The sequence below is a fragment of the Narcine bancroftii genome, chromosome 4 (assembly GCF_036971445.1).
Source record: "Narcine bancroftii isolate sNarBan1 chromosome 4, sNarBan1.hap1, whole genome shotgun sequence".
In the NCBI taxonomy this organism is placed as follows: domain Eukaryota; kingdom Metazoa; phylum Chordata; class Chondrichthyes; order Torpediniformes; family Narcinidae; genus Narcine; species Narcine bancroftii.
Window position 1 is genome coordinate 233,908,635 of NC_091472.1, and position 12,230 is coordinate 233,920,864.

The 12,230-nt window shown below is 38.4% G+C and overlaps 1 protein-coding gene and 1 non-coding gene across 14 annotated transcripts in view; one reads left to right on the forward strand and one right to left on the reverse strand.

The window, feature by feature from the left end:
- Positions 1-12,230, forward strand: part of LOC138761720 (ras-associated and pleckstrin homology domains-containing protein 1-like) — a 285,406-nt gene that overhangs the window by 60,007 nt on the left and 213,169 nt on the right. The window lies entirely within an intron of this gene.
- Positions 11,062-11,168, reverse strand: LOC138762531 (U6 spliceosomal RNA). Its single transcript, XR_011356939.1, has one exon. It is a non-coding gene; the product is annotated as a U6 spliceosomal RNA (small nuclear RNA).

The window sequence follows — 12,230 nt, forward strand, 5'->3', positions numbered from 1 at the left end:
AGTCCCCTCACAGATGCTGAGTGTCTGTGGATTTGCCTCCAGTGGTCCTACAGCCACACAAAACTCCAGTTCAGTTCAAATAATCATCAATCTTAGCTCAGATCCAAGCCCACAACATGATGAAGAAAGCTTCAGTTCCCAGTGCCCATAGGGAGCCTTTCTTGCCTTCAGTACCCTCTCAAATCCTGGTTCTGATACATGATTCTCATGACCTTGTCTCCTGCAGCTTATGTGGGTTCCTAGCCTGCAAATCGCTAACCGCTTGCCACCTGTGTGTGTCCTTCAGCCGCAGAGCCCTTTACTAGTCTGCTACCTATATCCTTGGGGTCTTTTTCTCCTTTTCAACAGGGCTGGGGTGTTTACCCTATTATTGGTGCCCTGCGCAAATCTGCTGTCTTAGAACCTGCAATGTTTCGTGGCCACTGCCATACTGGATCCAGACTCCATGGTAGCAGGATTTTAAATAGAACACTGTTGGCTCCTTGAACAGGCTGTTTAAAGTCATTATGGAGCCATAGACAGTCTGATGGGCGGTAGGACCCCATGGGGAGTACTGTGTCTGCTCCCTGCTTTCTCTGGGTCCCACCAGTGGCAGCAGTGCCATTACACCAGCTCTCTCAGTGTCACAATTTTTTGATCATTTGCTACATAAATTGCCAGATGCAACGATGAAGACTATTTGACTGTGACCTTGTCATCATCACATAATGTGAATTCTTATGGCAATTTTCCTTCCAAGTGTAGCTTTGGAAGGAAATGGAGTTTAATTCCATTTCAAATAGGCTGAAAAACAAAAACAAATGTAGCATTTTATCAGGTCCAATTGAAATGGTAGAATTTTAAGTGCACTACTTTGATCTTTTTATTACCTTGTTACAGAAATGGCTAATGTAGGGAAGTCGCTGCAAAAAGCAGAATTAAAACCTATCAAAAAAAGTGCTAAAAATTTGTAAAAGATATTATCAATGTGATGGATATTGATATGTTTCTCCAACATTAATCTGGCAAACTGATCATTTCACACATTGTTGGGCAATTTGGAGAAAAATAGTATTGAACTATGTTTTGGAAAGTAGAACATTTCAGTCCACTATGTTGTGCTTACCTATGTAAAGTACTCCACGACAATCTAATTTTTCCTGACCTTGCACCCATAACCCACTATTTTTCTTTAATTCTATCTGGGAATCTTTTGAATATCCCTATTGTACTAGTTACCATTATCACTCTGGGGTCGGGGGGGGGGGGGTATTGCCTTGGATGCCTCCCCTAAATTTTCCTCCACTTTACTATCTATAGATGTGCTCTGGTGTTGGCTTTTTCACCCCAGGAAAAAGGTGCTGGATCGCCACCATATAAGCCCTTCATAATCTTGTCATCCTCCAATAAGTTACCTCTCATTCTTTGTCACTCTAAAGAGAAAAGCCAATCGTTCTTGATAAGACGTGTTCTTCAAACCAGGCAACATCCTTGTAAATATTTCCAGAATAAAATGCTTTATTTTAACTCTATAATAAATAACTTGCTTATTTCCACCTTATCTTGTCCATTTAATTTAATATACTAGATTTGAGGTTTGGTTTGATGTGTTGCATTTTTTTACCTTGAATCTAGTAACGTTGTATTCATTTTGATTCATCACTAAAGAATAATTACTTTGCTTAACATATCACTGATCAGATTTTGGACTTTAATTGCCCGTGTCATTTTTAAATTTTTTTTAATTTTTCACACTAGGAACCATATTGACCAAAATACACAAACATTTCCCTCGAATATACACAGTGTCATTTTTTCCCCTTCCCCCCCCCCTCCTTCCCATCCCCTCCCCACCCACTCAACGATCAACATATACAATACATTAAACCCATTAAACAATGTCATCACACAATGAAAATAAACAAGAAAATTGTGTCATTTACTTTTACACACTGGGTCAGTTCATTTCGTCTTCTTCTCATTCTGTCATTTTAGGGGGTGGAGGTCCGCGGTTGGACCTCTCTGTTGTGTTCCATGTACGGTTCCCAAATTTCTTCGAATACTGTGATGTTATTTCTTAAATTATATGTTATTTTTTCCAATGGAATACATTTATTCATTTCTATGTACCATTGCCGTACTCTCAGGCTGTCTTCTGATTTCCAGGTTGACATTATACATTTTTTTGCTACAGCTAAGGCTATCATAATAAATCTTTTTTGTGCTTCATCCAAATTGAGGTCAAGTTCTTTACTTCTTATATTACTTAGAAGAAAGATCTCTGGATTTTTTTGGTATGTTATTTTTTGTGATTTTATTTAATACCTGATTTAGATCTTCCCAAAACTTTTCCACTTTCTCACATCCCCAAATTGCATGTACCTGTTGTTCCTGTTTCTTACAGCGAAAACGTCTATCTGATACTGTTGGGTCCCATTTATTTAACTTTTGGGGCGTGGTGTATAGCCTGTGTAACCAATTATATTGTTGCGTAACCTCGTGTTTATTGTATTTCTCATAGTTCCGGAGCATAGCTTTTCCCACTTTTTATTCTTTATCTTTAGATCTTGTTAATTGCCTGTGTCATTTGATGTTACATCAGATAGCACAATGAGGCAGCCTTTCAGACTATATTAGTTTGTTAAATGGTGATAGGATTGGTTTATCATAGGACAGCACAGTACAGGCCCTTCATCTTCCATAAAGCTATTTCACAACAATCTAATTTTTCCTTGCCTCGCACCCATAAATAACTCTCTTTTTACATCCATGTGCTTATCTAAGTGTCTTTGGATGTCCCTTTTCTTTCAGCATCCACCACCACCACCCCAGGCAATTCATTTTAGCCACCCATCATTCTCTGTTTAAAAATCTTACCTCTGACGTCTCCCCAAAAATTTCCTCCACTCACCTTAAACAGATGTCCTCTACTATTTGTGATGATCACCCAAGGAAAAGAGTACTGGCTGTCCACCCTATTTCACTCTACATCCATGACTGTGTGGTGAGACTGTTATGTTACACACCATCAGCAATAGAAATTCTCTAAGAGACTAATTGTTTTTCTTTTAAAATATATTTTTTACTAATAATGCAATAACTTAACCCTGACTATGTGCAAATATACTTATTCCTGTACAAAACCATTACAGCTTGGGCACAAGTCTGGAAAGTCATTTCACATTTCAGTCTTAGAAGTCCATAGTTGAAACGCAGACTTTTAAAGTGATGTACAGAAGTACTGGTAATCTTGAAGAATGTAGGAGAGACTGAGTGACTGGAATGCCAAAACTTCACATCCTTATTGAGTTGCTTCCAGAGAAATCTCCTTTCATACAAAAAGTTTTTTACAACTCCTGTTCCTTGCATAGGGGAAACAAAATGTGTGACTTCCACAATGCTTCCAAAACCCAGGCACAAGTCATTCGAAATGACCATCACAATCCAATGCAGGAATTCACCTGCTTACTTTACCCAGATACAGGTCAATCAAAATGACTGTTTCTTTGGTCACAGTGGTTCAATAATTTCCCTGAAATTCAAAAGAAATGAAAGGCATGAAGTGCAAATGAACTGCAAGTTTGTAGTGCAAATGAATTGCAAGTTTGTTTAAAGATGAATGGCTTAACAAAATAGTAGAAACTGCTATACAGAAAGCTCATGAGGTCATGAATGTTCAGCTGTGAGAAATGTATATGATTCGGAAACTAGAGTTATCTGTATTGTTGTGATGGGAAAGTTGCTGGAGAATTTGCTCATGAAAATAAGTGGGATGATACTTGGAAACTTGACTTTTTGAAGTGTCATTTGGCAAGTAAATTGCATTTGGACAATGTACATAGTTTTGTCATGGGGGAAAAATAAATAGCACAACATGAGATTTTTGTGCACACTGACCACTAAAAATTAGAGGGAACATTGCACCCCCCCCCGCCCAAAAAAAAATCTGCAAGAATTGGAAGAGCAGATCTGTAGAGAGATAACAGAAGTAGAAAGAAACAAAGTTGTGATCATTGGAAATTTTAACTGGGAGTCCCATACTGTAAAAGGGCTAGATGACTTGGAGTTTGTCAAATGTTCAGGAAAGTTTTCTAAATCAATATATAGAGGAACGAACTAGAGGGTGCAATACTGGATCTCCTATTAGGGAATGAGACAGGACAGGTGTCAGAAGTATGTGTTGGGGAACATTTTGGGTCTGGTGCCATTAGTTTCAAGTTAATTATGGAGAAGGATAGGTCCTTGGGTTGAGGTTCTCAATTGGAGAAAGGGTAATTTTGAGGAAATGAGAAAGGACCTAGAATGCAATGATAAGTTGTTTTCTGGAAAGGATGTGCTATGTAAGTGGAAGACTTTCAAAGGTGAAATTTTGAGAGTCCAAAGTTTTATGTTCCTGTCAGGAGTAAAGGTATAGGGAACAGTTTTTGAGGGATATTGGGGATGTAGTTCAGAAGAAGAGAGTGGTGTACAGCAGGTATAGGCAACACAGAGCAAACAAGGTACTTAGAGTATTAAAAATGCAAGAAAAAATTTCAGAAAGAAATCAGGAAGGCTAAAAGAAGATGAGGTTGCTTTGGCAGACAATATAAATCAAGATCCTAAGGGTTTCTATGGGTATATTAAGAGAAAAGGAAAGTAAGGGACAAAATTGATCCTCTTGAAGATCAGAGTGTTTGGTTATGTATGAAGCAGAAGAGATGGTAAAGATTTTACGTGGGTTTTTTGCATCAGTATTTACTCAGGAAACTGGCACAGAATCTAATGAAGTAATAGAACCTTCACAGATTAAAGTAGAGGAGTTGCTTGCTGTCTTGAAGCAAATAAGAGTGGATAAATCCCCAGGACCTGACAAGATATTCCCTTGGAGCTTGAAGGAGATTATAGTGTAGAAATTGCAGGGTCTCTGGCTGAAATATTTAGAAAGATTAATTAGGTTAGGACTTTATTCCCTGGGGGAAGATTTAATATTAAAATTATGAGGGGCCGAGACAGATAAAATGTAAGTTGGCTTTTTCCACTGATGTTAGGTGAGACCAAATCGGAGGACATGGGTTAAGGGTGAAAGGGAAAAAAAAGTTTTGAGCAGGGGTGGCAAACTTTATGCAAGATCCACATACAATAAACTTCAGATGTTTGAGAGTTGCAAGATATGAAAATATATTACATACACATTTTTATTATTGTATTCACATTTTGACAGAACAATTTTATAAATATTAAGAAATGCATGCATGTAGATTTTTAAACTTCTAATTTGTATTAGTTTCAATAATCAAAAAGTACACATTACATATATAATGTAATAATCAAATTTTGTGGACCGGTTTTTAGGGTAAAATTTAGGGGGTCAACTATTACACACGTATTAATTTTGGCTGCAGTTAAGTACTGGTGTCAGGAGCGTGGGTGGCTGGGGCCTCGGTGAGAGACAGAGGTTGGGGTGTCGGGTGCTTGGATAGGCAGGTGGCCTGAATCACACTTCCACTCTACTAATTCAACTACCTGGAACATAACCACGCAAGTCGTGCCCACAAACACTACATAGCCAACATACTTCCTTGAGCCTTACATGTATGTGAAAGACCTGCATGTAGCTTGAGAGCTGCTGTTTGGCCATTCCTGGTTTAGATGAAACATTGGGGGAACTTCTTATACAGAGTGTGTTGGGAGTGTGGAACGAGCTGCCAGCTGAAATTGTGAATGTGGGTTTAACTTTTAAGAAGAATTGGATATGTAAATTGATTAGAGGGGAATAGAGGGCTCTGGTCAGGTCAGAGTATTAGCCTGTTTCTGTGCTGTATTGTTCTTTGGTTTAAGTTTTCTTTTTGAATAATTCGGGAAACCTACCACAGCTACCTCGACTACGTCTTCAAACCCTGTTCCCATTCATTTTCTTGTAATTTGTCTCCGTCGCCTCAACTCCTAGGATGAGGTCTTCCATGTGAGATCATCCAAGATGCCCTTTTCCTTCAAAAAATGTGGTTTCCCTTCTACTACTGTCATCTTGGCCCTCACATGCAAAGCTTCCATTAACAGCATATTTGCCCTGGCCTCCTCTTCTCCCCCATGTGGAACAAGGACAGAATTTTCTTTGTCCTCACCTACCAGCCCACTCACCTCTGCATCCAGCATACTATTCTCTGTCAGTTCCACCACCTTCTATGAGATTTCACCACCAGACACATCTTCCTCTCTCAGCCTTCCACAGGGACTACAACCTCCATGATTCCATTGTCCATTCCTGCCTTTCCATCAATCACCCACTTGGCCAATTAATTTTTTTTGCAACTGCTATCAAATACATGTTTATATTAATTCTACATCCCATTTTATTCTCCCAATTTTTCAATTAACCTCCTGCCCAGGTTCCACCACAAATAATAGGAGCAGTTTATAGTTGATAATTGATCTCCCAACTTGCTTATCTTTGGGATCCAGGAGGAAAGCATGGGACCATTTGAAGTCCATGTAGTCACATGGAGAATGTGTGAACTTCATAACCAGAGCATTGTAGGTCGGGAATGAAACTGGGTTGCTTGAAATGTGACGTAGCAATTGTTGCTGTAGGATCGAAATGAAGAGAGCTTTTCATTTGAGGGTTGTGATTATTTGGAAGTTTCTATCCAGAGATTTGTGATGATCAGTTAACATGTATATTATGATAGATTTTTGAAGATACAAGAGTATCAAGTGGTTATAGTCAATTTAACCCAATATTCAGATCACTGATGATGGAGCAAGCTCAATGAGCTCCGTTACAATTATTTTGTATTTTCCTTTCCATTTTTTTGATAAGTTTGGCATTGGGAATGTACAATGCCCTCCATAATGTTTGGGACAAAAACATTTTTCCCTTTATTTGCCCCTGTGTTCCACAGTTTTAAATTTGTAATCAAACACATGATTAAAATGCACATTCAAGATTTTATTCGTTTATTTGTAGGTATTTTGGTTTGACCATGTATGAATTACTGCACTTTTAAAACATAGTTTCCCCATTTCAGGGCACCATAATGTTTGAGATATTTGGCTTCTCAGGTGTTTGTGATACTCATGTTTAATTGGGTGATTGGTGCAGATATAAGAGAGCTTGGTTTGCTTTTCAGCTTTAGATCACCTTTGGAGTCTGTAGTTGCCATTTTAAAACATGAGAATCAGAGTTGTGCTAATAAAAGTTAAAGAAGACATTGAGGCTGGAAAAACAATAACAATAGAATAAGAGACATCACCCAAACTTTAGAATTACCAAAATCAACTGTTTGGAACTTCATTAAGAAGCAAGAGCATACTGGTGAGCCTGGTATTCCAAGGAAGACCTCCACTGCTGATAACTGAAGAATTCTTACCAGAATGAAGAAAAATCCCCAAATGCCTGTACGACAGATCAGAAACACTTTTATGGAGGCAGGTGTAGATGTGTCAATGACTACTGTCCGCAGAAGACTTCATGAACAGGAATACAGAGGCTACACTGCAAGATGCAAACTACCAGTTAGCCACAGACACCGGATGGCCAGATTACTGTTTGCCAACAAGTATTTAAGAGTATACAGAATTCTGGAAAAAGGTCTTGTGGAAGTACGTGCAAATGTTTCCAAACTCATTGGGTGTTGCTTCATTCAACAGCAAGACAATGATGCCAAACATACTGCTAAAGTATTAAAGGAGTTTTTTCAAGTTTAAAAACTAGAAAATTCATGAATAGTCAAGTCAGTCACCCAATCAAAATCCAATTTAGCATGCTTTCCATGTGGTGAAGAGAAAACAAGGGTTCAAGCCCCCGAAACAAGCAGGAGCTGAAGATGGGAGTTATTGGATGAAAAGGATATGACTACTTTATGTCGAGAATATTATGGTGCCATGAAATAAGGGAACTATGTCAAAAAAAATGCTGTAATTTCCAGATGGTCAAACTAAAATGTTCTCAAATACACTTGAATAAAACCTGGAATGTGCACTTTAATAATATTTGAATTGTTTGTTTGCAAATTTAAAACTCTAGCGCAGGAGCAAATTAAAATAAAATCTTTCTCCCAATGGAGGGCACAGCAAATGGAGCTGAGTCCATTGTTTTATTGGCAATCGTCTTATAGAATTAGGAGGGAGATTCAAAGAGCAGATGGCCAACTCCTGCTCCTGTTTCATTTGCTCTTGTAAATCATTATTGATTGTGAGAAAAGGCAAGCCAATCTTGTGCTTACCTGGTGATTCAGTGCATGCTGATAAGGAAAGGGAGTGCTGCTAGTGCAGGCTTGCTGCCAGTGTGTTTGACAAATATTTATATGATGTATGCACCTGCCCTGAATTTAACAGTAATGCTTAAAGCTCATCAATTGCTTAAAGTTACACTTGCCATTCAAAATAAGTCTTCTTTACAAAGTTCCTTGTTTCAAATTTGGTACTGCTAATTGGAGCTTTCTAGCTTTCAAATTTTATTGTTTGAATCCTGTTCCTTTTAGGAAGGACAGGCTGAGTGACCATACACCTGACTGCATTGAAGGGAACAAGATAGAGAGAATCAGAACCTTTAAGTTCCTGTGAGTCAATATTTCAGAAGGTTTCTCCAGTGCCAGTACATCAGGCCAAACAAGATATACCAATGGCTCTACTTTTTTCAGGGAATTTGGCAAGTCATTCAATGCTCAGGTGCTCTAGAAGTTGCATGAGCTGGTTGCATCAGAGTTTGGTTTGAATTTGACTGCCTATGAATGCAGAAGGTAACTGACATGCATAATCATGTTCATCACAGGTTCTGACTTATCATCCATTGAATGCTTCTATGAGAGGCACTGCCTCAAAAAATCCAACTAACATCATAAAGGACTTTTATCTCTCTAGTCCTAAACTCTTCTTACTGCTATTTCTGGGCTGTAGGTACAGAAGCCTGAAGATGCAAAGGTCCTGGAGAAACTCAGCAGGTCACACGGCATCCTTGGGAAATAATAATCAATGTTTTAGGCCTGAGCCCTTCGTCATGAATCAGAAAAACAGGTAGACACCTGAACATAAAGGTGGGAGGAAGGAGGAGGAACACAGGCTAACAATTAAGAGGTACAGGTAATATGTGGATACAGGTAGAAAGGTAGCAGAGAAAGAAGCTGAGGTGATGGGGAGTGGGCACACTGTTAAGAGGGTAGTTGGTTGATTGAAGGAAGGGAAGAGGGTGTGGACCTGGAGGAAAGAGCACAGAAGAATAGAAAAAGGGAAACACTGGGGCAGGGAGTTGATATTAATCCTACGAGGTTGGAGACTGCCAAAATGGAATATAAGGTGCCTCTTCAAATTGCTGGTGGCCTCTTTTTGAAAGTATATGAAGCCATGGATAGACGTGTCGATACGGCAATAACATGTCGAATAAATGTTTGGCCACTGGAAAGCTCTTGCTCTTTATGACTGTGTAGCCAAATTCATCTCCAATTCAATCTCCAAATACTCTGTCGACACCACCATTATTGGCTGAATAACTAGAAATTTATGTGTCACAATACAGAATGGAGATTAGGATTCTGGTTGGATGGTGTTTCCAAAACCAAGGATTTTAGGATGATTTTAGTTTGAAAGGTCTTTTGACAAACAGCTTGTGGTAGTCCTTCAAATATTTTGCGTCTCAGTGAGATCACCCCTCATTTCTGTTTATGCTGAATTCACACCCACTGATGACCACTGGTGAGATGTACTTGGCCTACTTCAATCTCTTAATTGCAGAGACAAACATTTACAAATGACAGAATGTTACCCATCAAGACACAAGGTCATCAGGTCACAGACCACTCTATTTTTCACTTCACAAATTGTGTAGCTCTTTTTCTGAGCTGGTCAGGTACAAAGGAGTGTGAAATTGCTCCTGACAGGTCAAACAAAGACCTTGTTCCCTACGTCTCATTATTTTGATTTTCTGTGATATTAACAAAGTCCTTGGATTATTTCTTATTACCGTAATTACAACTAGCTCTTTGCCCATCATTGAAAACCCAAAAACCAATGGCGATGTCATAGTATCTGTGCGTAGTTCCTTACCTCACAACAAGATGTCCATTCTTCCTCAGGTCCCTGAAATATTGAATGTTAGTAAAGCGAGCTAACTTATGAGCCTAGTGTCCCATTCTGACCTCTTTACATTGGCTGCTTCACCATATTTATCTAGTTTCAGCCAAGATTATTTACCATTCTTTTTCTCTCACTAATACTGATTGACCCATTGTGTTTTTCCAGCAGTGTGTGTTAGTCCATTTTGTGCTTGCTTTCTGTGGTGGCTTGACCTGTTGTAATTTGACTAAGTGCAGGCTTCAGGAACAGCATTTAGGCACATTATTGCCATTGATCTAAATATTGAACATTTCAATTTTAGGCATTTTCCTCTTTCAGTCTTATCTGGTAGCCATTTCTGTCTGCCATCATTTTGGCTTAATCAAGAAAATCTGCAGATGTAGAGGCAGTACACAAAAGTGCTGGAGAAATTTTGGCCTAGGTTCTTTTCGATTATTTGTATAGACTAGCCTGAAAAATATTTCCCACAACCTTGCCATTAGCAACATATTACGCAAAGAAATGTAATATGTTTGTAATTGTGCCCATTAGTCTGTTAAAGACCCTTTCTTTTTCTATGAAATCACATTTGACTTAAAAGGTTGTTTCTCAATTCTGACAAAGGTTTCATACCTACAATTTTAACTACTTCTCATTCCACATATGCTGCCTGACCTGTGAAGCCAAGGGAATATTACTTTGGGGTAACAAAAATTGTGGAAAAACTCTGGGTTAGGCATTACCCAAGGAAGGCAAAAGATGGTTGATATTTCTGGCAAAATCCTTGATCAGGATTCTTTTGCCTTCCATGGATACTGCCTGACTCACTAAATTTTTACAGGATTTTGTGTGTTTCTCCAGTTTTCCAACATCTACAGACTCTTGGTTTACCTTTGACGTATTGCCCCCTATCCCATGCTGGACTAGTTTATCCAGTTCTTGTTTATTTCTCAGTCTAAATAGCCACAAAACTTCTCAAAACAATTGTAGATTTGGAATCCTGTGATCAATTATCGCTGGAGATTCACTCTTTCAATTAACTTTTTTTTTTCATTTTTAAATATGGAACGCTTCACGAATTTGTGAGTCATCCTTGCGCAGGGGCCATGCTAATCATCTCTGTATCGTTCCAATTTTAGTACATGTGCTGCCGAAGCGAGCACCAATTAACTATTCTTGTAGATGGTATTGAAATCACTGTCCATTCTTCTGTTCTTGAATGGTTGCCTTTAACCTTCTGACTACCACGGAATGGATATCAGCCAATCATCCATTGGGGCAGTGCTCTCATCCAAAGGAATCAATAAATTCCTACTCTGAGAATCAAGAGCTATTGTCGTCTTGTTTTTAATGGGATCTCACCATTACCCTGTGCAAGTTCAGTAAGACTTTTCTGCATACATTTTTTTTCCTGCCTTGCTACCTTCTGATATTCATTAGTTTGCTGTTTACAGCGAGTGTTAGTGAAATTTTTTCTTATTTGATTAGAATTACAGAAATCTACTTGTGCAAAGTTGGTTATGGCCCTATGAATTCTAACTTCAGGAATATAGGGTTTTGTGCTTGAAGCTTGTAAGTGCCTAAAGTTATTTTAAAATCCCTGATTTAAAAAAAAGATTTATGGAAGAGAAGCTTCCAGAACTGTATTCTGTGCAGCATCACGAAACGTGCATAGCAACATTTGGACTTTTGTGGTTAACTGTACATGTAAATTTCCTTTGAAATGCAGAATATTTGCTACTGTTAAGTATTCAAGTAATAAAGCACAACTTAAAATAAACTTTGAGAAGGGATAATTACAGAAAATACTTACTATACACAGGCAAACTTCTTAAGTTGGCTATCTGAAAGTATTTTGCTCTGTCCTTCAGCAATCACTGAGCAAACTATGAGTAACATGTTTTCTGATGAGCTTTGTTTTTAGAGATGTCTTTTTATTTGTTTCTGTGGGATGATTTTTCTCTTGTATAAAGTTCCATTTATCAAAATTGTTCAACAACGTTTAGTCTATAATTTTTGTGGGAAGTTACGTGTTGTCTGCTGTTTTTGCTGGCGCTTGCTCCAGTCATTGGCTATTGAAGTATGAGTTTGGCAAGAAGTTCCTAATTGCAGGGATGGAATTACTAATGAAAAGTCGTAGAGGAAGGCACAACAGGTTGCATTCAGTATCAAATTTTAAAAAGTAAAACTTCTCTTTCACAATTTTCCACTGGATGATTTTTCAC